Genomic DNA, 23416 nt, shown 5'->3' on the forward strand with positions numbered 1-23416 from the left:
GCTAACAGATTGCACCACAGGATCCATCAACAACACTTTCACTGATCTTCATATTTTGCAGAAATGGAGCTGAACGATATTCGGACCAAGTCAATACTACTGTTGAGGTACCTGGCAAGCTCAGTCGGGAGAGCATAAATAGACAGGCAAAGGGTTCAAGAAAATTACATGCTCCTGGTGAGGCTCGAACTCACAACCTCGGCATTGCTTCGCTGCATACTGCTGTATAAGTACCACGCGCTAACCGATTGCGCCACAGGAGCCTGATGACCTGTTTACCATATCTTGCAAAAACATAGATGTACAATACTCGGTCCGAGTCAGTTCGACAATTGACCTACCTGGCTAACTCAGACGGTAGAGCATGAGACTCTTAATCTCGTATTTGTGGGTTCGAACCACAAACGGGGTGATTATTTTCTGAGCCGAAGCACCAACTCACTTCGCAAACAGCCATCCGCTTGTACTTCCGAGCAGTCTTGCCACCCTGCATTGCAGCAGTGTCAGGCATAGCTGGTGATAGAGAAGACGATGATTTTGTATTCTATCTCTGCCTGCACTCTGACCTGTCATCTCAATGACATACCTATTACCTATGAAACGTCCTCCTAAATGGATTGAATAAATGCAAATTTTCTGGACAAGAATTAGACAGGGATAGGCTTCTAGAAGAATACTTGCTCCTGGTGGGAGTTGAACTCATAACCTTGTCATCTAATTTCTGTATACTGCTATATAAGTACAACATGCTAACAGATTGCACCACAGCATCAATCAACAACACTTTCACTGATCTTCATATTTTGCAGAAATGGAGCTGAACGATATTCGGACCAAGTCAACACTACTGTTGAGGTACCTGGCAAGCTCAGTCGGTAGAGCATAAATAGACAGGAAAAGGGTTCAAGAAAATGACATGCTCCTGGTGAGGCTCGAACTCACAACCTCGGCATTGCTTCGCTGCATACTGCTTTATAAGTACCACGCGCTAACCGATTGCGCCACAGGAGCCTGATCACCTGTTTACCATATCTTGCAAAAACATAGATGTACAATACTCGGTCCGAGTCAGTTCGACAATTGACCTACCTGGCTAACTCAGACGGTAGAGCATGAGACTCTTAATCTCGTATTTGTGGGTTCGAACCACAAATGGGGTGATTATTTTCTGAGGCGAAGCACCAACTCACTTCGCAAACAGCCATCTGCTTGGACTTTCGAGCAGGCTTGCCACCCTGCATTGCTGGCGTGTCAGGCATAGCTGGTGATAGAGAAGACGATGATTTTGTATTCTATCTCTGCCTGCACTCTGACCTGTCATCTCAATGACATACCTATTATCTATGAAACGTCCTCCTAAATGAATTGAATAAATGCTAATTTTCTGGACAAGAAATAGACAGGGATAGGCTTCTAGAAGAATACTTGCTCCTGGTGGGAGTTGAACTCTTAACCTTTTCATATAATTTCTGTATACTGCTGTATAAGTACAACATGCTAACAGATTGCACCACAGGATCCATCAACAACACTTTCACTGATCTTCATATTTTGCAGAAATGGAGCTGAACGATATTCGGACCAAGTCAATACTACTGTTGAGGTACCTGGCTAGCTCAGTCGGTGGAGCATAAATAGACAGTCAAAGGGTTCAAGAAAATTACATGCTCCTGGTGAGGGTCGAACTCACAACCTCGGCATTGCTTCGCTGCATACTGCTGTATTAGTACCACGCGCTAACCGAATACGCCACAGGAGCCTGACCACCTGTTTACCATATTTTGCACAAACATAGATGTAGAATACTCGGTCCGAGTCAGTTCGACAATTGACCTACCTGGCTAACTCAGACGGTAGAGCATGAGACTCTTAATCTCGTATTTGTGGGTTCGAACCACAAATGGGGTGATTCTTTTCTGAGCCGAAGCACCAACTCACTTCGCAAACAGCCATCCGCTTGTACTTTCGAGCAGTCTTGCCACCCTGCATTGCTGGCGTGTCAGGCATAGCTGGTGATAGAGAAGACGATGATTTTGTATTCTATCTCTGCCTGCACTCTGACCTGTCATCTCAATGACATACCTATTATCTATGAAACGTCCTCCTAAATGGATTTAATAAATGCAAATTTTCTGGACAAGAATTAGACAGGGATAGGCTTCTAGAAGAATACTTGCTCCTGGTGGGAGTTGAACTCATAAGCTTGTCATCTAATTTCTGTATACTGCTATATAAGTACAACATGCTAACAGATTGCACCACAGCATCAATCAACAACACTTTCACTGATCTTCATATTTTGCAGAAATGGAGCTGAACGATATTAGGACCAAGTCAACACTACTGTTGAGGTACCTGGCAAGTAAGTCGGTAGAGCATAAATAGACAGGCAAAGGGTTAAAGAAAATTACATGCTCCTGGTGAGGCTCGAACTCAAAACCTCAGCATTGCTTCGCTGTATACTGCTGTATAAGTACCACGCGCTAACCGATTGCGCCACAGCAGCCTGATCACCTGTTTACCATATTTTGCACAAACATAGATGTAGAATACTCGGTCCGAGTCAGTTCGACAATTGACCTACCTGGCTAATTCAGACGGTAGAGCATGAGACTCTTAATCTCGTATTTGTGGGTTCGAACCACAAATGGGGTGATTATTTTCTGAGGCGAAGCACCAACTCACTTCGCAAACAGACGGAACGTAAGGGGTGGCTAACAGACCTCCATCCTATGCTAGCTTGCTACCGATGCCCTGGCTAGCTGTCTAAATCACCAACCAACCTCTCCACTCACCGGACCCTTTTGATCACTCGACTAAGCATGCCTATCCTTAATGTCAATATGTCTTGTCCATTTCTGTTCTGGTTAGTGTTTATTGGCTTATTTCACTGTAGAGCCTCTAGTCCTGCTCACTATACCTTATCCAACCTATTAGTTCCACCACCCACACATGCAATGACATCTCCTGGTTTCAACGATGTTTCTAGAGACAATATCTCTCTCTTCATCACTCAATACCTAGGTTTACCTCCACTGTATTCACATCCTGCCATACATTTGTCTGTACATTATACCTTGATGCTATTTTATCGCCCCCAGAAACCTCCTTTTACTCTATGTTCCAGACGTTCTAGACGACCAATTCTCATAGCTTTTAGCCGTACCCTTATTCTACTCCTCCTATGTTCCTCTGGCGATGTAGAGGTGAATCCAGGCCCTGCAGTGCCTAGCTCCACTCCTATTCCCCAGGCGCTCTCTTTTGACGACTTCTGTAACCGTAATAGCCTTGGTTTCATGCATGTTAACATTAGAAGCCTCCTCCCTAAGTTTGTTCTATTCACTGCTTTAGCACACTCTGCCAACCCGGATGTTCTAGCTGTGTCTGAATCCTGGCTTAGGAAGACCACCAAAAATTCTGAAGTTTTAATTCCAAACTACAACATTTTCAGACAAGATAGAACTGCCAAAGGGGGCGGTGTTGCAATCTACTGCAAAGATAGCCTGCAGAGTTCTGTCCTACTATCCAGGTCTGTACCCAAACAATTTGAACTTCTACTTTTAAAAATCCACCTCTCTAAAAACAAGTCTCTCACCGTTGCCGCCTGCTATAGACCACCCTCTGCCCCCAGCTGTGCTCTGGACACCATATGTGAACTGATTGCCCCCCATCTATCTTCAGAGTTCGTGCTGCTAGGCGACCTAAACTGGAACATGCTTAACACCCCAGCCATCCTACAATCTAAACTTGATGCCCTCAATCTCACACAAATAATCAATGAACCTACCAGGTACCTCCCCAAAACCTTAAACACGGGCACCCTCATAGATATCATCCTAACCAACTTCCCCTCTAAATACACCTCTGCTGTCTTCAACCAAGATCTCAGCGATCACTGCCTCATTGCCTGCATCCGTAATGGGTCAGCGGTCAAACGACCTCCACTCATCACTGTAAAACGCTCCCTGAAACACTTCTGCGAGCAGGCCTTTCTAATCGACCTGGCCGGGGTATCCTGGAAGGATATTGATCTCATCCCGTCAGTAGAGGATGCCTGGATATTTTTTTTAAATGCCTTCCTAACCATCTTAAATAAACATGCCCCATTCAAGAAATTTAGAACCAGGAACAGATATAGCCCTTGGTTCTCCCCAGACCTGACTGCCCTTAACCAACACAAAAACATCCTATGGCGTTCTGCATTAGCATCGAACAGCCCCCGTGATATGCAGCTGTTCAGGGAAGCTAGAAATCATTATACACAGGCAGTTAGAAAAGCCAAGGCTAGCTTTTTCAAGCAGAAATTTGCTTCCTGCAACACTAACTCAAAAAAGTTCTGGGACACTGTAAAGTCCATGGAGAATAAGAACACCTCCTCCCAGCTGCCCACTGCACTGAAGATAGGAAACACTGTCACCACTGATAAATCCACCATAATTGAGAATTTCAATAAGCATTTTTCTACGGCTGGCCATGCTTTCCACCTGGCTACTCCTACCCCGGACAACAGCACTGCACCCCCAACAGCAACTCGCCCAAGCCTTCCCCATTTCTCCTTCTCCCAAATCCATTCAGCTGATGTTCTGAAAGAGCTGCAAAATCTGGACCCCTACAAATCAGCCGGGCTAGACAATCTGGACCCTTTCTTTCTAAAATTATCTGCCGAAATTGTTGCCACCCCTATTACTAGCCTGTTCAACCTCTCTTTCGTGTCGTCTGAGATTCCCAAAGATTGGAAAGCAGCTGCGGTCATCCCCCTCTTCAAAGGGGGGGACACTCTTGACCCAAACTGCTACAGACCTATATCTATCCTACCGTGCCTTTCTAAGGTCTTCGAAAGCCAAGTCAACAAACAGATTACCGACCATTTCGAATCTCACCATACCTTCTCTGCTATGCAATCTGGTTTCAGAGCTGGTCATGGGTGCACCTCAGCCACGCTCAAGGTCCTAAACGATATCTTAACCGCCATCGATAAGAAACATTACTGTGCAGCCGTATTCATTGATCTGGCCAAGGCTTTCGACTCTGTCAATCACCATATCCTCATCGGCAGACTCGACAGCCTTGGTTTCTCAAATGATTGCCTCGCCTGGTTCACCAACTACTTCTCTGATAGAGTTCAGTGTGTCAAGTCGGAGGGTCTGCTGTCCGGACCTCTGGCAGTCTCTATGGGGGTGCCACAGGGTTCAATTCTTGGACCGACTCTCTTCTCTGTATACATCAATGAGGTCGCTCTTGCTGCTGGTGAGTCCCTGATCCACCTCTACGCAGACGACACCATTCTGTATACTTCCGGCCCTTCTTTGGACACTGTGTTAACAACCCTCCAGGCAAGCTTCAATGCCATACAACTCTCCTTCCGTGGCCTCCAATTGCTCTTAAATACAAGTAAAACTAAATGCATGCTCTTCAACCGATCGCTACCTGCACCTACCCGCCTGTCCAACATCACTACTCTGGACGGCTCTGACTTAGAATACGTGGACAACTACAAATACTTAGGTGTCTGGTTAGACTGTAAACTCTCCTTCCAGACCCATATCAAACATCTCCAATCCAAAGTTAAATCTAGAATTGGCTTCCTATTTCGCAACAAAGCATCCTTCACTCATGCTGCCAAACATACCCTTGTAAAACTGACCATCCTACCAATCCTCGACTTTGGCGATGTCATTTACAAAATAGCCTCCAATACCCTACTCAACAAATTGGATGCAGTCTATCACAGTGCAATCCGTTTTATCACCAAAGCCCCATATACTACCCACCATTGCGACCTGTACGCTCTCGTTGGCTGGCCCTCGCTTCATACTCGTCGCCAAACCCACTGGCTCCATGTCATCTACAAGACCCTGCTAGGTAAAGTCCCCCCTTATCTCAGCTCGCTGGTCACCATAGCATCTCCCACCTGTAGCACACGCTCCAGCAGGTATATCTCTCTAGTCACCCCCAAGACCAATTCTTTCTTTGGCCGCCTCTCCTTCCAGTTCTCTGCTGCCAATGACTGGAACGAACTACAAAAATCTCTGAAACTGGAAACACTTATCTCCCTCACTAGCTTTAAGCACCAACTGTCAGAGCAGCTCACAGATTACTGCACCTGTACATAGCCCACCTAAAATTTAGCCCAAACAACTACCTCTTTCCCAACTGTATTTAATTTTTATTTATTTATTTATTTTGCTCCTTTGCACCCCATTATTTTTTTATTTCTACTTTGCACATTCTTCCATTGCAAAACTACCATTCCAGTATTTTACTTGCTATATTGTATTTACTTTGCCATCATGGCCTTTTTTTGCCTTTACCTCCCTTCTCACCTCATTTGCTCACATTGTATATAGACTTGTTTATACTGCATTATTGACTGTATGTTTGTTTTTACTCCATGTGTAACTCTGTGTCGTTTTATCTGTCGAACTGCTTTGCTTTATCTTGGCCAGGTCGCAATTGTAAATGAGAACTTGTTCTCAACTTGCCTACCTGGTTAAATAAAGGTAAAATAAAAATAAATAAATAAATAAAAACAGCCATCCGCTTGGACTTTCGAGCAGGCTTGCCACCCTGCATTGCTGACATGTCAGGCATAGCTGGTGATAGAGAAGACGATGATTTTGTATTCTATCTCTGCCTGCACTCTGACCTGTCATCTCAATGACATACCTATTATCTATGAAACGTCCTCCTAAATGAATTGAATAAATGCTAATTTTCTGGACAAGAAATAGACAGGGATAGGCTTCTAGAAGAATACTTGCTCCTGGTGGGAGTTGAACTCTTAACCTTGTCATATAATTTCTGTATACTGCTGTATAAGTACAACATGCTAACAGATTGCACCACAGGATCCATCAACAACACTTTCACTGATCTTCATATTTTGCAGAAATGGAGCTGAACGATATTCGGACCAAGTCAATACTACTGTTGAGGTACCTGGCTAGCTCAGTCGGTGGAGCATAAATAGACAGGTAAAGGGTTCAAGAAAAGTACATGCTCCTGGTGAGGCTCGAACTCACAACCTCGGCATTGCTTCGCTGCATACTGCTGTATAAATACCACGCGCTAACCGATTGCGCCACAGGAGCCTGATCACCTGTTTACCATATCTTGCAAAAACATAGATGTACAATACTCGGTCCGAGTCAGTTTGACAATTGAACTACCTGGCTAACTCAGACGGTAGAGCATGAGACTCTTAATCTCGTATTTGTGGGTTCGAACCACAAATGGGGTGATTATTTTCTGAGGCGAAGCACCAACTCACTTGGACAAGAAATAGACAGGGATAGGCTTCTAGAAGAATACTTGCTCCTGGTGGGAGTTGAACTCATAACCTTGTCATCTAATTTCTGTATACTGCTGTATAAGTACAACATGCTAACAGATTGCACCACAGCATCAATCAACAACACTTTCACTGATATTCATATTTTGCAGAAATGGAGCTGAACGATATTCGGACCAAGTCAACACTACTGTTGAGGTACCTGGCAAGCTCAGTCGGTAGAGCATAAATAGACAGGCAAAGGGTTAAAGAAAATTACATGCTCAAGGTGAGGCTCGAACTTACAACCTCGGCATTGCTTCGCTGTATACTGCTGTATAAGTACCACGCGCTAACCGATTGCGCCACAGGAGCCTGATCACCTGTTTACCATATTTTGCACAAACATAGATGTAGAATACTCGGTCCGAGTCAGTTCGGCAATTGACCTACCTGGCTAACTCAGACAGTAGAGCATGAGACTCTTAATCTCGTATTTGTGGGTTCGAACCACAAATGGGGTGATTATTTTCTGAGCCGAAGCACCAACTCACTTCGCAAACAGCCATCTGCTTGGACTTTCGAGCAGGCTTGCCACCCTGCATTGCTGACTTGTCAGGCATAGCTGGTGATAGAGAAGACGATGATTTTGTATTCTATCTCTGCCTGCACTCTGACCTGTCATCTCAATGACATACCTATTATCTATGAAACGTCCTCCTAAATGGATTGAATAAATGCTAATTTTCTGGACAAGAAATAGACAGGGATAGGCTTCTAGAAGAAGACTTGCTCCTGGTGGGAGTTGAACTCATAACCTTGTCATCTAATTTCTGTATACTGCTATATAAGTACAACATGCTAACAGATTGCACCACAGCATCCATCAACAACACTTTCACTGATCTTCATATTTTGCAGAAATGGAGCTGAACGATATTCGGACCAAGTCAACACTACTGTTGAGGTACCTGGCAAGCTCAGTCGGTAGAGCATAAATAGACAGGCAAAGGGTTAAAGAAAATTACATGCTCCTGGTGAGGCTCGAACTTACAACCTCGGCATTGCTTCGCTGTATACTGCTGTATAAGTACCACGCGCTAACCGATTGCGACACAGGAGCCTGATCACCTGTTCACCATATTTTGCACAAACATAGATGTAGAATACTCGGTCCGAGTCAGTTCGACAATTGACCTACCTGGCTAACTCAGATGGTAGAGCATGAGACTCTTAATCTCGTATTTGTGGGTTCGAACCACAAATGGGGTGATTATTTTCTGAGCCGAAGCACCAACTCACTTCGCAAACAGCCATCTGCTTGGACTTTCGAGCAGGCTTGCCACCCTGCATTGCTGACGTGTCAGGCATAGCTGGTGATAGAGAAGACGATGATTTTGTATTCTATCTCTGCCTGCACTCTGACCTGTCATCTCAATGACATACCTATTATCTATGAAACGTCCTCCTAAATGGATTGAATAAATGCTAATTTTCTGGACAAGAAATAGACAGGGATAGGCTTCTAGAAGAAGACTTGCTCCTGGTGGGAGTTGAACTCATAACCTTGTCATCTAATTTCTGTATACTGCTATATAAGTACAACATGCTAACAGATTGCACCACAGGATCCATCAACAACACTTTCACTGATCTTCATATTTTGCAGAAATGGAGCTGAACGATATTCGGACCAAGTCAACACTACTGTTGAGGTACCTGGCAAGCTCAGTCGGTAGAGCATAAATAGAAGGGAAAGGGTTCAAGAAAATTACATGCTCCTGGTGAGGCTCGAACTCACAACCTCGGCATTGCTTCGCTGCATACTGCTGTATAAGTACCACGCGCTAACCGATTGCGCCACAGGAGCCTGATCACCTTTTTACCATATCTTGCAAAAACATAGATGTACAATACTCGGTCCGAGTCAGTTTGACAATTGACCTAACTGGCTAACTCAGACGGTAGAGCATGAGACTCTTAATCTCGTATTTGTGGGTTTGAACCACAAATGGGGTGATTATTTTCTGAGGCGAAGCACCAACTCACTTCGCAAACAGCCATCTGCTTGGACTTTCGAGCAGGCTTGCCACCCTGCATTGCTGACGTGTCAGGCATAGCTGGTGATAGAGAAGACGATGATTTTGTATTCTATCTCTGCCTGCACTCTGACCTGTCATCTCAATGACATACCTATTATCTATGAAACGTCCTCCTAAATGGATTGAATAAATGCAAATTTTCTGGACAAGAAATAGACAGGGATTGGCTTCTAGAAGAAGACTTGCTCCTGGTGGGAGTTGAACTCATAACTTTGTCATCTAATTTCTGTATACTGCTATATAAGTACAACATGCTAACAGATTGCACCACAGGATCCATCAACAACACTTTCACTGATCTTCATATTTTGCAGAAATGGAGCTGAACGATATTCGGACCAAGTCAACACTACTGTTGAGGTACCTGGCAAGCTCAGTCGGTAGAGCATAAATAGACAGGCAAAGGGTTAAAGAAAATTACATGCTCCTGGTGAGGCTCGAACTTACAACCTCGGCATTGCTTCGCTGTATACTGCTGTATAAGTACCACGCGCTAACCGATTGCGCCACAGGAGCCCGATCACCTGTTTACCATATTTTGCACAAACATAGATGTAGAATACTCGGTCCGAGTCAGTTCGACAATTAACCTACCTGGCTAACTCAGACGGTAGAGCATGAGACTCTTAATCTCGTATTTGTGGGTTCGAACCACAAATGGGGTGATTATTTTCTGAGGCGAAGCACCAACTCACTTCGCAAACAGCCATCTGCTTGGACTTTCGAGCAAGGTTGCCACCCTGCTTTGCTGACGTGTCAGGCATAGCTGGTGATAGAGAAGACGATGATTTTGTATTCTATCTCTGCCTGGACTCTGACCTGTCATCTCAATGACATAGCTATTATCTATGAAACGTCCTCCTAAATGGATTGAATAAATGCTAATTTTCTGGACAAGAAATAGACAGGGATAGGCTTCTAGAAGAAGACTTGCTCCTGGTGGGAGTTGAACTCATAACCTTGTCATCTAATTTCTGTATACTGCTATATAATTACAACATGCTAACAGATTGCACCACAGGATCCATCAACAACACTTTCACTGATCTTCATATTTTGCAGAAATGGAGCTGAACAATATTCGGAACAAGTCAATACTACTGTTGAGGTACCTGGCAAGCTCAGTCGGGAGAGCATAAATAGACAGGCAAAGGGTTCAAGAAAATGGCATGCTCCTGGTGAGGCTCGAACTCACAACCTCGGCTTTGCTTCGCTGCATACTGCTGTATAAGTACCACGCGCTAACCGATTGCGCCACAGGAGCCTGATCACCTGTTTACCATATCTTGCAAAAACATAGATGTACAATACTCGGTCCGAGTCAGTTCGACAATTGACCTACCTGGCTAACTTAGACGGTAGAGCATGAGACTCTTAATCTCGTATTTGTGGGTTCGAAACACAAATGGGGTGATTATTTTCTGAGGCGAAGCACCAACTCACTTAGCAAACAGCCATCCGCTTGGACTTTCGAGCAGGCTTGCCACCCTGCATTGCTGACGTGTCAGGCATAGCTGGTGATAGAGAAGACGATGATTTTGTATTCTATCTCTGCCTGCACTCTGACCTGTCATCTCAATGACATACCTATTATCTATGAAACGTCCTCCTAAATTAATTGAATAAATGCTAATTTTCTGGACAAGAAATAGACAGGGATAGGCTTCTAGAAGAATACTTGCTCCTGGTGGGAGTTGAACTCTTAACCTTGTCATATAATTTCTGTATACTGCTGTATAAGTACAACATGCTAACAGATTGCACCACAGGATCCATCAACAACACTTTCACTGATCTTCATATTTTGCAGAAATGGAGCTGAACGATATTCGGACCAAGTCAATACTACTGTTGAGGTACCTGGCTAGCTCAGTCGGTGGAGCATAAATAGACAGGCAAAGGGTTCAAGAAAAGTACATGCTCCTGGTGAGGGTCGAACTCACAACCTCGGAATTGCTTAGCTGCATACTGCCGTATAAGTACCACGCGCTAACCGATTGCGCCACAGGAGCCTGATCACCTGTTTACCATATCTTGCAAAAACATAGATGTACAATACTCGGTCCGAGTCAGTTCGACAATTGAACTACCTGGCTAACTTAGACGGTAGAGCATGAGACTCTTAATCTCGTATTTGTGGGTTCGAAACACAAATGGGGTGATTATTTTCTGAGGCGAAGCACCAACTCACTTAGCAAACAGCCATCCGCTTGGACTTTCGAGCAGGCTTGCCACCCTGCATTGCTGACGTGTCAGGCATAGCTGGTGATAGAGAAGACAATGATTTTGTATTCTATCTCTGCCTGCACTCTGACCTGTCATCTCAATGACATACCTATTATCTATGAAACGTCCTCCTAAATTAAATGAATAAATGCTAATTTTCTGGACGAGAAATAGACAGGGATAGGCTTCTAGAAGAATACTTGCTCCTGGTGGGAGTTGAACTCATAACCTTGTCATCTAATTTCTGTATACTGCTGTATAAGTACAACATGCTAACAGATTGCACCACAGGATCCATCAACAACACTTTCACTGATCTTCATATTTTGCAGAAATGGAGCTGAACGATATTCGGACCAAGTCAACACTACTGTTGAGGTACCTGGCAAGCTCAGTCGGTAGAGCATAAATAGACAGGCAAAGGGTTCAAGAAAAGTACATGCTCCTGGTGAGGGTCGAACTCACAACCTCGGGATTTCTTCGCTGCATACTGCTGTATAAGTACCACGCACTCACCAATTGCGCCACAGGAGCCTGATCACCTGTTTACCATATCTTGCAAAAACATAGATTTACAATACTCGGTCCGAGTTAGTTAGACAATTGACCTACCTGGCTAACTCAGACGATATAGCATGAGACTCTTAATCTCATATTTGTGGGTTCGAACCACAAATGGGGTGATTATTTTCTGAGCCGAAGCACCAACTCACTTCGCAAACAGCCATCCGCTTGGACTTTCGAGCAGTCTTGCCACCCTGCATTGCAGCCGTGTCAGGCATAGCTGGTGATAGAGAAGACGATGATTTTGTATTCTATCTCTGCCTGCACTCTGACCTGTCATCTCAATGACATACCTATTATCTATGAAACGTCCTCCTAAATGGATTGAATAAATGCTAATTTTCTGGACAAGAATTAGACAGGGATAGGCTTCTAGAAGAATACTTGCTCCTGGTGGGAGTTGAACTCATAACTTTGTCATCTAATTTCTGTATACTGCTATATAAGTACAACATGCTAACAGATTGCACCACAGGATCCATCAACAACACTTTCACTGATCTTCATATTTTGCAGAAATGGAGCTGAACGATATTCGGACCAAGTCAACACTACTGTTGAGGTACCTGGCAAGCTCAGTCGGTAGAGCATAAATAGACAGGCAAAGGGTTAAAGAAAATTACATGCTCCTGGTGAGGCTCGAACTTACAACCTCGGCATTGCTTCGCTGTATACTGCTGTATAAGTACCACGCGCTAACCGATTGCGCCACAGGAGCCTGATCACCTGTTTACCATATTTTGCACAAACATAGATGTAGAATACTCGGTCCGAGTCAGTTCGACAATTGACCTACCTGGCTAACTCAGACGGTAGAGCATGAGACTCTTAATCTCGTATTTGTGGGTTCGAACCACAAATGGGGTGATTATTTTCTGAGGCGAAGCACCAACTCACTTCGCAAACAGCCATCTGCTTGGACTTTCGAGCAGGCTTGCCACCCTGCATTGCTGACGTGTCAGGCATAGCTGGTGATAGAGAAGACGATGATTTTGTATTCTATCTCTGCCTGGACTCTGACCTGTCATCTCAATGACATAGCTATTATCTATGAAACGTCCTCCTAAATGGATTGAATAAATGCTAATTTTCTGGACAAGAAATAGACAGGGATAGGCTTCTAGAAGAAGACTTGCTCCTGGTGGGAGTTGAACTCATAACCTTGTCATCTAATTTCTGTATACTGCTATATAATTACAACATGCTAACAGATTGCACCACAGGATCCATCAACAACACTTTCACTGATCTTCATATTTTGCAGAAATGGAGCTGAACAATATTCGGAACAAGTCAATACTACTGTTGAGGTACCTGGCAAGCTCAGTCGGGAGAGCATAAATAGACAGGCAAAGGGTTCAAGAAAATGGCATGCTCCTGGTGAGGCTCGAACTCACAACCTCGGCATTGCTTCGCTGCATACTGCTGTATAAGTACCACGCGCTAACCGATTGCGCCACAGGAGCCTGATCACCTGTTTACCATATCTTGCAAAAACATAGATGTACAATACTCGGTCCGAGTCAGTTCGACAATTGACCTACCTGGCTAACTTAGACGGTAGAGCATGAGACTCTTAATCTCGTATTTGTGGGTTCGAAACACAAATGGGGTGATTATTTTCTGAGGCGAAGCACCAACTCACTTCGCAAACAGCCATCCGCTTGGACTTTCGAGCAGGCTTGCCACCCTGCATTGCTGACGTGTCAGGCATAGCTGGTGATAGAGAAGACGATGATTTTGTATTCTATCTCTGCCTGCACTCTGACCTGTCATCTCAATGACATACCTATTATCTATGAAACGTCCTCCTAAATGAATTGAATAAATGCTAATTTTTGGACAAGAAATAGACAGGGATAGGCTTCTAGAAGAATACTTGCTCCTGGTGGGAGTTGAACTCTTAACCTTGTCATATAATTTCTGTATACTGCTGTATAAGTACAACATGCTAACAGATTGCACCACAGGATCCATCAACAACACTTTCACTGATCTTCATATTTTGCAGAAATGGAGCTGAACGATATTCGGACCAAGTCAATACTACTGTTGAGGTACCTGGCTAGCTCAGTCGGTGAGAGCATAAATAGACAGGCAAAGGGTTCAAGAAAAGTACATGCTCCTGGTGAGGGTCGAACTCACAACCTCGGCATTGCTTAGCTGCATACTGCTGTATAAGTACCACGCGCTAACCGATTGCGCCACAGGAGCCTGATCACCTGTTTACCATATCTTGCAAAAACATAGATGTACAATACTCGGTCCGAGTCAGTTCGACAATTGAACTACCTGGCTAACTTAGACGGTAGAGCATGAGACTCTTAATCTCGTATTTGTGGGTTCGAAACACAAATGGGGTGATTATTTTCTGAGGCGAAGCACCAACTCACTTAGCAAACAGCCATCCGCTTGGACTTTCGAGCAGGCTTGCCACCCTGCATTGCTGACGTGTCAGGCATAGCTGGTGATAGAGAAGACGATGATTTTGTATTCTATCTCTGCCTGCACTCTGACCTGTCATCTCAATGACATACCTATTATCTATGAAACGTCCTCCTAAATGAATTGAATAAATGCTAATTTTCTGGACAAGAAATAGACAGGGATAGGCTTCTAGAAGAATACTTGCTCCTGGTGGGAGTTGAACTCATAACCTTGTCATCTAATTTCTGTATACTGCTGTATAAGTACAACATGCTAACAGATTGCACCACAGGATCCATCAACAACACTTTCACTGATCTTCATATTTTGCAGAAATGGAGCTGAACGATATTCGGACCAAGTCAATACTACTGTTGAGGTACCTGGCTAGCTCAGTCGGTAGAGCATAAATAGACAGGCAAAGGGTTCAAGAAAAGTACATGCTCCTGGTGAGGCTCGAACTCACAACCTCGGCATTGCTTCGCTGCATACTGCTGTATAAGTACCACGCGCTAACCGATTGCGCCACAGGAGCCTGATCACCTGTTTACCATATCTTGCAAAACATAGATGTACAATACTCGGTCCGAGTCAGTTCGACAATTGACCTACCTGGCTAACTCAGACGGTAGAGCATGAGACTCTTAATCTCGTATTTGTGGGTTCGAACCACAAATGGGGTGATTATTTTCTGAGGCGAAGCACCAACTCACTTCGCAAACAGCCATCCGCTTGGACTTTCGAGCAGGCTTGCCACCCTGCATTGCTGACGTGTCAGGCATAGCTGGTGATAGAGAAGACTATGATTTTGTATTCTATCTCTGCCTGCACTCTGACCTGTCATCTCAATGACATACCTATTATCTATGAAACGTCCTCCTAAATGGATTGAATAAATGCTAATTTTCTGGACAAGAAATAGACAGGGATAGGCTTCTAGAAGAATACTTGCTCCTGGTGGGAGTTGAACTCATAACCTTGTCATCTAATTTCTGTATACTGCTGTATAAGTACAACATGCTAACAGATTGCACCACAGGATCCATCAACAACACTTTCACTGATCTTCATATTTTGCAGAAATGGAGCTGAACGATATTCGGACCAAGTCAATACTACTGTTGAGGTACCTGGCTAGCTCAGTCGGTAGAGCATAAATAGACAGGCAAAGGGTTCAAGAAAAGTACATGCTCCTGGTGAGGGCTCGAACTCACAACCTCGGCATTGCTTCGCTGCATACTGCTGTATAAGTACCACGCGCTAACCGATTGCGCCACAGGAGCCTGATCACCTGTTTACCATATTTTGCACAAACATAGATGTAGAATACTCGGTCCGAGTCAGTTCGACAATTGACCTACCTGGCTAACTCAGACGGTAGAGCATGAGACTCTTAATCTCGTATTTGTGGGTTCGAACCACAAATGGGGTGATTATTTTCTGAGGCGAAGCACCAACTCACTTCGCAAACAGCCATCCGCTTGGACTTTCGAGCAGGCTTGCCACCCTGCATTGCTGACGTGTCAGGCATAGCTGGTGATAGAGAAGACGATGATTTTGTATTCTATCTCTGCCTGCACTCTGACCTGTCATCTCAATGACATACCTATTATCTATGAAACGTCCTCCTAAATGGATTGAATAAATGCTAATTTTCTGGACAAGAAATAGACAGGGATAGGCTTCTAGAAGAATACTTGCTCCTGGTGGGAGTTGAACTCATTAACCTTGTCATATAATTTCTGTATACTGCTGTATAAGTACAACATGCTAACAGATTGCACCACAGGATCCATCAACAACACTTTCACTGATCTTCATATTTTGCAGAAATGGAGCTGAACGATATTCGGACCAAGTCAATACTACTGTTGAGGTACCTGGCTAGCTCAGTCGGTAGAGCATAAATAGACAGGCAAAGGGTTCAAGAAAATTACATGCTCCTGGTGAGGCTCGAACTCACAACCTCGGCATTGCTTCGCTGCATACTGCTGTATAAGTACCACGCGCTAACCGATTGCGCCACAGGAGCCTGATCACCTGTTTACCATATCTTGCACAAACATAGATGTAGAATACTCGGTCCGAGTCAGTTCGACAATTGACCTACCTGGCTAACTCAGACGGTAGAGCATGAGACTCTTAATCTCGTATTTGTGGGTTCGAACCACAAATGGGGTGATTATTTTCTGAGGCGAAGCACCAACTCACTTCGCAAACAGCCATCCGCTTGGACTTTCGAGCAGGCTTGCCACCCTGCATTGCTGACATGTCAGGCATAGCTGGTGATAGAGAAGACGATGATTTTGTATTCTATCTCTGCCTGCACTCTGACCTGTCATCTCAATGACATACCTATTATCTATGAAACGTCCTCCTAAATGAATTGAATAAATGCTAATTTTCTGGACAAGAAATAGACAGGGATAGGCTTCTAGAAGAATACTTGCTCCTGGTGGGAGTTGAACTCTTAACCTTGTCATCTAATTTCTGTATACTGCTGTATAAGTACAACATGCTAACAGATTGCACCACAGGATCCATCAACAACACTTTCACTGATCTTCATATTTTGCAGAAATGGAGCTGAACGATATTCGGACCAAGTCAATACTACTGTTGAGGTACCTGGCTAGCTCAGTCGGTGGAGCATAATAGACAGGCAAAGGGTTCAAGAAAAGTACATGCTCCTGGTGAGGCTTGAACTCACAACCTCGGCATTGCTTCGCTGCATACTGCTGTATAAATACCACGCGCTAACCGATTGCGCCACAGGAGCCTGATCACCTGTTTACCATATCTTGCAAAAACATAGATGTACAATACTCGGTCCGAGTCAGTTTGACAATTGAACTACCTGGCTAACTCAGACGGTAGAGCATGAGACTCTTAATCTCGTATTTGTGGGTTCGACCACAAATGGGGTGATTATTTTCTGAGGCGAAGCACCAACTCACTTGGACAAGAAATAGACAGGGATAGGCTTCTAGAAGAAGACTTGCTCCTGGGGGAGTTGAACTCATAACCTTGTCATCTAATTTCTGTATACTGCTATATAAGTACAACATGCTAACAGATTGCACCACAGGATCCATCAACAACACTTTCACTGATCTTCATATTTTGCAGAAATGGAGCTGAACGATATTCGGACCAAGTCAACACTACTGTTGAGGTACCTGGCAAGCTCAGTCGGGAGAGCATAAATAGACAGGCAAAGGGTTCAAGAAAATGAGATGCTCCTGGTGAGGCTCGAACTCACAACCTCAGCATTGCTTCGCTGCATACTGCTGTATAAGTACCACGCGCTAACCGATTGCGCCACAGGAGCCTGATCACCTGTTTACCATATTTTGCACAAACATAGATGTAGAATACTCGGTCCGAGTCAGTTCGACAATTGACCTACCTGGCTAACTCAGACGGTAGAGCATGAGACTCTTAATCTCGTATTTGTGGGTTCGAACCACAAATGGGGTGATTATTTTCTGAGCCGAAGCACCAACTCACTTCGCAAACAGCCATCCGCTTGTACTTTCGAGCAGTCTTGCCACCCTGCATTGCTGCAGTGTCAGGCATAGCTGGTGATAGAGAAGACGATGATTTTGTATTCTATCTCTGCCTGCACTCTGACCTGTCATCTCAATGACATACCTATTATCTATGAAACGTCCTCCTAAATGGATTGAATAAATGCTAATTTTCTGGACAAGAATAGACAGGGATAGGCTTCTAGAAGAATACTTGCTCCTGGTGGGAGTTGAACTCATAACCTTGTCATCTAATTTCTGTATACTGCTATATAAGTACAACATGCTAACAGATTGCACCACAGCATCAATCAACAACACTTTCACTGATCTTCATATTTTGCAGAAATGGAGCTGAACGATATTCGGACCAAGTCAACACTACTGTTGAGGTACCTGGCAAGCTCAGTCGGTAGAGCATAAATAGACAGGCAAAGGGTTCAAGAAAATTACATGCTCCTGGTGAGGCTCGAACTCACAACCTCGGCATTGCTTCGCTGCATACTGCTGTATAAGTACCACGCGCTAACCGATTGCGCCACAGGAGCCTGATCACCTGTTTACCATATTTTGCACAAACATAGATGTAGAATACTCGGTCCGAGTCAGTTCGACAATTGACCTACCTGGCTAACTCAGACGGTAGAGCATGAGACTCTTAATCTCGTATTTGTGGGTTCGAACCACAAATGGGGTGATTATTTTCTGAGGCGAAGCACCAACTCACTTCGCAAACAGCCATCCGCTTGGACTTTCGAGCAGGCTTGCCACCCTGCATTGCTGACAGTGTCAGGCATAGCTGGTGATAGAGAAGACGATGATTTTGTATTCTATCTCTGCCTGCACTCTGACCTGTCATCTCAATGACATACCTATTATCTATGAAACGTCCTCCTAAATGAATTGAATAAATGCTAATTTTCTGGACAAGAAATAGACAGGGATAGGCTTCTAGAAGAATACTTGCTCCTGGTGGGAGTTGAACTCTTAACCTTGTCATCTAATTTCTGTATACTGCTGTATAAGTACAACATGCTAACAGATTGCACCACAGGATCCATCAACAACACTTTCACTGATCTTCATATTTTGCAGAAATGGAGCTGAACGATATTCGGACCAAGTCAATACTACTGTTGAGGTACCTGGCTAGCTCAGTCGGTGGAGCATAAATAGACAGGCAAAGGGTTCAAGAAAAGTACATGCTCCTGGTGAGGCTCGAACTCACAACCTCGGCATTGCTTCGCTGCATACTGCTGTATAAATACCACGCGCTAACCGATTGCGCCACAGGAGCCTGATCACCTGTTTACCATATCTTGCAAAAACATAGATGTACAATACTCGGTCCGAGTCAGTTTGACAATTGAACTACCTGGCTAACTCAGACGGTAGAGCATGAGACTCTTAATCTCGTATTTGTGGGTTCGAACCACAAATGGGGTGATTATTTTCTGAGGCGAAGCACCAACTCACTTGGACAAGAAATAGACAGGGATAGGCTTCTAGAAGAAGACTTGCTCCTGGTGGGAGTTGAACTCATAACCTTGTCATCTAATTTCTGTATACTGCTATATAAGTACAACATGCTAACAGATTGCACCACAGGATCCATCAACAACACTTTCACTGATCTTCATATTTTGCAGAAATGGAGCTGAACGATATTCGGACCAAGTCAACACTACTGTTGAGGTACCTGGCAAGCTCAGTCGGTGGAGCATAAATAGACAGGCAAAGGGTTCAAGAAAATTACATGCTCCTGGTGAGGCTCGAACTCACAACCTCGGCATTGCTTCGCTGCATACTGCTGTATAAGTACCACGCGCTAACCGATTGCGCCACAGGAGCCTGATCACCTGTTTACCATATCTTGCAAAAACATAGATGTACAATACTCGGTCCGAGTCAGTTCGACAATTGACCTACCTGGCTAACTCAGACGGTAGAGCATGAGACTCTTAATCTCGTATTTGTGGGTTCGAACCACAAATGGGGTGATTATTTTCTGAGGCGAAGCACCAACTCACTTCGCAAACAGCCATCCTGCTTGGACTTTCGAGCAGGCTTGCCACCCTGCATTGCTGACGTGTCAGGCATAGCTGGTGATAGAGAAGACGATGATTTTGTATTCTATCTCTGCCTGCACTCTGACCTGTCATCTCAATGACATACCTATTATCTATGAAACGTCCTCCTAAATGGATTGAATAAATGCTAATTTTCTGGACAAGAATAGACAGGGATAGGCTTCTAGAAGAATACTTGCTCCTGGTGGGAGTTGAACTCATAACCTTGTCATATAATTTCTGTATACTGCTATATAAGTACAACATGCTAACAGATTGCACCACAGGATCCATCAACAACACTTTCACTGATCTTCATATTTTGCAGAAATGGAGCTGAACGATATTCGGACCAAGTCAACACTACTGTTGAGGTACCTGGCAAGCTCAGTCGGTAGAGCATAAATAGACAGGCAAAGGGTTCAAGAAAATTACATGCTCCTGGTGAGGCTCGAACTCACAACCTCGGCATTGCTTCGCTGCATACTGCTGTATAAGTACCACGCGCTAACCGATTGCGCCACAGGAGCCTGATCACCTGTTTACCATATTTTGCACAAACATAGATGTAGAATACTCGGTCCGAGTCAGTTCGACAATTGACCTACCTGGCTAACTCAGACGGTAGAGCATGAGACTCTTAATCTCGTATTTGTGGGTTCGAACCACAAATGGGGTGATTATTTTCTGAGGCGAAGCACCAACTCACTTCGCAAACAGCCATCCGCTTGGACTTTCGAGCAGTCTTGCCACCCTGCATTGCTGACAGTGTCAGGCATAGCTGGTGATAGAGAAGACGATGATTTTGTATTCTATCTCTGCCTGCACTCTGACCTGTCATCTCAATGACATACCTATTATCTATGAAACGTCCTCCTAAATGGATTGAATAAATGCTAATTTTCTGGACAAGAATAGACAGGGATAGGCTTCTAGAAGAATACTTGCTCCTGGTGGGAGTTGAACTCATAACCTTGTCATATAATTTCTGTATACTGCTGTATAAGTACAACATGCTAACAGATTGCACCACAGGCATCCATCAACAACACTTTCACTGATCTTCATATTTTGCAGAAATGGAGCTGAACGATATTCGGACCAAGTCAACACTACTGTTGAGGTACCTGGCAAGCTCAGTCGGTAGAGCATAAATAGACAGGCAAAGGGTTCAAGAAAATTACATGCTCCTGGTGAGGCTCGAACTCACAACCTCGGCATTGCTTCGCTGCATACTGCTGTATAAGTACCACGCGCTAACCGATTGCGCCACAGGAGCCTGATCACCTGTTTACCATATTTTGCACAAACATAGATGTAGAATACTCGGTCCGAGTCAGTTCGACAATTGACCTACCTGGCTAACTCAGACGGTAGAGCATGAGACTCTTAATCTCGTATTTGTGGGTTCGAACCACAAATGGGGTGATTATTTTCTGAGGCGAAGCACCAACTCACTTCGCAAACAGCCATCCGCTTGGACTTTCGAGCAGGCTTGCCACCCTGCATTGCTGACGTGTCAGGCATAGCTGGTGATAGAGAAGACGATGATTTTGTATTCTATCTCTGCCTGCACTCTGACCTGTCATCTCAATGACATACCTATTATCTATGAAACGTCCTCCTAAATGAATTGAATAAATGCTAATTTTCTGGACAAGAATTAGACAGGGATAGGCTTCTAGAAGAATACTTGCTCCTGGTGGGAGTTGAACTCATTAACCTTGTCATCTAATTTCTGTATACTGCTGTATAAGTACAACATGCTAACAGATTGCACCACAGGATCCATCAACAACACTTTCACTGATCTTCATATTTTGCAGAAATGGAGCTGAACGATATTCGGACCAAGTCAATACTACTGTTGAGGTACCTGGCAAGCTCAGTCGGTAGAGCATAAATAGACAGGCAAAGGGTTCAAGAAAATTACATGCTCCTGGTGAGGCTCGAACTCACAACCTCAGCATTGCTTCGCTGCATACTGCTGTATAAGTACCACGCGCTAACCGATTGCGCCACAGGAGCCTGATCACCTGTTTACCATATTTTGCACAAACATAGATGTAGAATACTCGGTCCGAGTCAGTTCGACAATTGACCTACCTGGCTAACTCAGACGGTAGAGCATGAGACTCTTAATCTCGTATTTGTGGGTTCGAACCACAAATGGGGTGATTATTTTCTGAGGCCGAAGCACCAACTCACTTCGCAAACAGCCATCCGCTTGGACTTTCGAGCAGGCTTGCCACCCTGCATTGCTGACGTGTCAGGCATAGCTGGTGATAGAGAAGACGATGATTTTGTATTCTATCTCTGCCTGCACTCTGACCTGTCATCTCAATGACATACCTATTATCTATGAAACGTCCTCCTAAATGAATTGAATAAATGCTAATTTTCTGGACAAGAAATAGACAGGGATAGGCTTCTAGAAGAATACTTGCTCCTGGTGGGAGTTGAACTCTTAACCTTGTCATATAATTTCTGTATACTGCTGTATAAGTACAACATGCTAACAGATTGCACCACAGGATCCATCAACAACACTTTCACTGATCTTCATATTTTGCAGAAATGGAGCTGAACGATATTCGGACCAAGTCAATACTACTGTTGAGGTACCTGGCAAGCTCAGTCGGTAGAGCATAAATAGACAGGCAAAGGGTTCAAGAAAATTACATGCTCCTGGTGAGGCTCGAACTCACAACCTCGGCATTGCTTCGCTGCATACTGCTGTATAAGTACCACGCGCTAACCGATTGCGCCACAGGAGCCTGATCACCTGTTTACCATATCTTGCACAAACATAGATGTAGAATACTCGGTCCGAGTCAGTTCGACAATTGACCTACCTGGCTAACTCAGACGGTAGAGCATGAGACTCTTAATCTCGTATTTGTGGGTTCGAACCACAAATGGGGTGATTATTTTCTGAGGCGAAGCACCAACTCACTTCGCAAACAGCCATCCGCTTGGACTTTCGAGCAGGCTTGCCACCCTGCATTGCTGACGTGTCAGGCATAGCTGGTGATAGAGAAGACGATGATTTTGTATTCTATCTCTGCCTGCACTCTGACCTGTCATCTCAATGACATACCTATTATCTATGAAACGTCCTCCTAAATGGATTGAATAAATGCTAATTTTCTGGACAAGAAATAGACAGGGATAGGCTTCTAGAAGAATACTTGCTCCTGGTGGGAGTTGAACTCATAACCTTGTCAT

The 23416-nt window shown here is 44.2% G+C and overlaps 22 non-coding genes across 22 annotated transcripts; all 22 read right to left on the reverse strand.

Moving 5' to 3' along the window:
* Window positions 1-169: 169 nt before the first annotated feature.
* Window positions 170-263, reverse strand: trnai-uau (transfer RNA isoleucine (anticodon UAU)). The gene is made up of 2 exons: window positions 226-263; window positions 170-205 (listed from the first exon to the last, which is right to left on the reverse strand). It is a non-coding gene; the product is annotated as a tRNA-Ile (tRNA).
* Window positions 264-917: 654 nt separating this feature from the next.
* On the reverse strand, window positions 918-1011 carry trnai-uau (transfer RNA isoleucine (anticodon UAU)). The gene is made up of 2 exons: window positions 974-1011; window positions 918-953 (listed from the first exon to the last, which is right to left on the reverse strand). It is a non-coding gene; the product is annotated as a tRNA-Ile (tRNA).
* A 5986-nt stretch (window positions 1012-6997) lies between these two features.
* On the reverse strand, window positions 6998-7091 carry trnai-uau (transfer RNA isoleucine (anticodon UAU)). The gene is made up of 2 exons: window positions 7054-7091; window positions 6998-7033 (listed from the first exon to the last, which is right to left on the reverse strand). It is a non-coding gene; the product is annotated as a tRNA-Ile (tRNA).
* Window positions 7092-9046: 1955 nt separating this feature from the next.
* trnai-uau (transfer RNA isoleucine (anticodon UAU)) lies at window positions 9047-9140 on the reverse strand. The gene is made up of 2 exons: window positions 9103-9140; window positions 9047-9082 (listed from the first exon to the last, which is right to left on the reverse strand). It is a non-coding gene; the product is annotated as a tRNA-Ile (tRNA).
* A 654-nt stretch (window positions 9141-9794) lies between these two features.
* Window positions 9795-9888, reverse strand: trnai-uau (transfer RNA isoleucine (anticodon UAU)). The gene is made up of 2 exons: window positions 9851-9888; window positions 9795-9830 (listed from the first exon to the last, which is right to left on the reverse strand). It is a non-coding gene; the product is annotated as a tRNA-Ile (tRNA).
* A 654-nt stretch (window positions 9889-10542) lies between these two features.
* trnai-uau (transfer RNA isoleucine (anticodon UAU)) lies at window positions 10543-10636 on the reverse strand. Its single transcript has 2 exons — window positions 10599-10636; window positions 10543-10578 (listed from the first exon to the last, which is right to left on the reverse strand). It is a non-coding gene; the product is annotated as a tRNA-Ile (tRNA).
* A 654-nt stretch (window positions 10637-11290) lies between these two features.
* On the reverse strand, window positions 11291-11384 carry trnai-uau (transfer RNA isoleucine (anticodon UAU)). The gene is made up of 2 exons: window positions 11347-11384; window positions 11291-11326 (listed from the first exon to the last, which is right to left on the reverse strand). It is a non-coding gene; the product is annotated as a tRNA-Ile (tRNA).
* Window positions 11385-12786: 1402 nt separating this feature from the next.
* Window positions 12787-12880, reverse strand: trnai-uau (transfer RNA isoleucine (anticodon UAU)). Its single transcript has 2 exons — window positions 12843-12880; window positions 12787-12822 (listed from the first exon to the last, which is right to left on the reverse strand). It is a non-coding gene; the product is annotated as a tRNA-Ile (tRNA).
* A 654-nt stretch (window positions 12881-13534) lies between these two features.
* trnai-uau (transfer RNA isoleucine (anticodon UAU)) lies at window positions 13535-13628 on the reverse strand. Its single transcript has 2 exons — window positions 13591-13628; window positions 13535-13570 (listed from the first exon to the last, which is right to left on the reverse strand). It is a non-coding gene; the product is annotated as a tRNA-Ile (tRNA).
* Window positions 13629-14282: 654 nt separating this feature from the next.
* Window positions 14283-14376, reverse strand: trnai-uau (transfer RNA isoleucine (anticodon UAU)). Its single transcript has 2 exons — window positions 14339-14376; window positions 14283-14318 (listed from the first exon to the last, which is right to left on the reverse strand). It is a non-coding gene; the product is annotated as a tRNA-Ile (tRNA).
* A 654-nt stretch (window positions 14377-15030) lies between these two features.
* On the reverse strand, window positions 15031-15124 carry trnai-uau (transfer RNA isoleucine (anticodon UAU)). Its single transcript has 2 exons — window positions 15087-15124; window positions 15031-15066 (listed from the first exon to the last, which is right to left on the reverse strand). It is a non-coding gene; the product is annotated as a tRNA-Ile (tRNA).
* A 653-nt stretch (window positions 15125-15777) lies between these two features.
* On the reverse strand, window positions 15778-15872 carry trnai-uau (transfer RNA isoleucine (anticodon UAU)). Its single transcript has 2 exons — window positions 15835-15872; window positions 15778-15814 (listed from the first exon to the last, which is right to left on the reverse strand). It is a non-coding gene; the product is annotated as a tRNA-Ile (tRNA).
* Window positions 15873-16527: 655 nt separating this feature from the next.
* Window positions 16528-16621, reverse strand: trnai-uau (transfer RNA isoleucine (anticodon UAU)). Its single transcript has 2 exons — window positions 16584-16621; window positions 16528-16563 (listed from the first exon to the last, which is right to left on the reverse strand). It is a non-coding gene; the product is annotated as a tRNA-Ile (tRNA).
* A 653-nt stretch (window positions 16622-17274) lies between these two features.
* On the reverse strand, window positions 17275-17368 carry trnai-uau (transfer RNA isoleucine (anticodon UAU)). The gene is made up of 2 exons: window positions 17331-17368; window positions 17275-17310 (listed from the first exon to the last, which is right to left on the reverse strand). It is a non-coding gene; the product is annotated as a tRNA-Ile (tRNA).
* A 458-nt stretch (window positions 17369-17826) lies between these two features.
* On the reverse strand, window positions 17827-17920 carry trnai-uau (transfer RNA isoleucine (anticodon UAU)). Its single transcript has 2 exons — window positions 17883-17920; window positions 17827-17862 (listed from the first exon to the last, which is right to left on the reverse strand). It is a non-coding gene; the product is annotated as a tRNA-Ile (tRNA).
* Window positions 17921-18573: 653 nt separating this feature from the next.
* trnai-uau (transfer RNA isoleucine (anticodon UAU)) lies at window positions 18574-18667 on the reverse strand. The gene is made up of 2 exons: window positions 18630-18667; window positions 18574-18609 (listed from the first exon to the last, which is right to left on the reverse strand). It is a non-coding gene; the product is annotated as a tRNA-Ile (tRNA).
* Window positions 18668-19322: 655 nt separating this feature from the next.
* trnai-uau (transfer RNA isoleucine (anticodon UAU)) lies at window positions 19323-19416 on the reverse strand. The gene is made up of 2 exons: window positions 19379-19416; window positions 19323-19358 (listed from the first exon to the last, which is right to left on the reverse strand). It is a non-coding gene; the product is annotated as a tRNA-Ile (tRNA).
* A 460-nt stretch (window positions 19417-19876) lies between these two features.
* Window positions 19877-19970, reverse strand: trnai-uau (transfer RNA isoleucine (anticodon UAU)). The gene is made up of 2 exons: window positions 19933-19970; window positions 19877-19912 (listed from the first exon to the last, which is right to left on the reverse strand). It is a non-coding gene; the product is annotated as a tRNA-Ile (tRNA).
* A 654-nt stretch (window positions 19971-20624) lies between these two features.
* Window positions 20625-20718, reverse strand: trnai-uau (transfer RNA isoleucine (anticodon UAU)). The gene is made up of 2 exons: window positions 20681-20718; window positions 20625-20660 (listed from the first exon to the last, which is right to left on the reverse strand). It is a non-coding gene; the product is annotated as a tRNA-Ile (tRNA).
* Window positions 20719-21373: 655 nt separating this feature from the next.
* On the reverse strand, window positions 21374-21467 carry trnai-uau (transfer RNA isoleucine (anticodon UAU)). Its single transcript has 2 exons — window positions 21430-21467; window positions 21374-21409 (listed from the first exon to the last, which is right to left on the reverse strand). It is a non-coding gene; the product is annotated as a tRNA-Ile (tRNA).
* Window positions 21468-22122: 655 nt separating this feature from the next.
* trnai-uau (transfer RNA isoleucine (anticodon UAU)) lies at window positions 22123-22216 on the reverse strand. The gene is made up of 2 exons: window positions 22179-22216; window positions 22123-22158 (listed from the first exon to the last, which is right to left on the reverse strand). It is a non-coding gene; the product is annotated as a tRNA-Ile (tRNA).
* Window positions 22217-22871: 655 nt separating this feature from the next.
* Window positions 22872-22965, reverse strand: trnai-uau (transfer RNA isoleucine (anticodon UAU)). Its single transcript has 2 exons — window positions 22928-22965; window positions 22872-22907 (listed from the first exon to the last, which is right to left on the reverse strand). It is a non-coding gene; the product is annotated as a tRNA-Ile (tRNA).
* Between the last annotated feature and the right edge of the window lie 451 nt (window positions 22966-23416).

Source organism: Oncorhynchus kisutch, unplaced genomic scaffold (assembly GCF_002021735.2).
Source record: "Oncorhynchus kisutch isolate 150728-3 unplaced genomic scaffold, Okis_V2 scaffold901, whole genome shotgun sequence".
Classification (NCBI taxonomy): domain Eukaryota; kingdom Metazoa; phylum Chordata; class Actinopteri; order Salmoniformes; family Salmonidae; genus Oncorhynchus; species Oncorhynchus kisutch.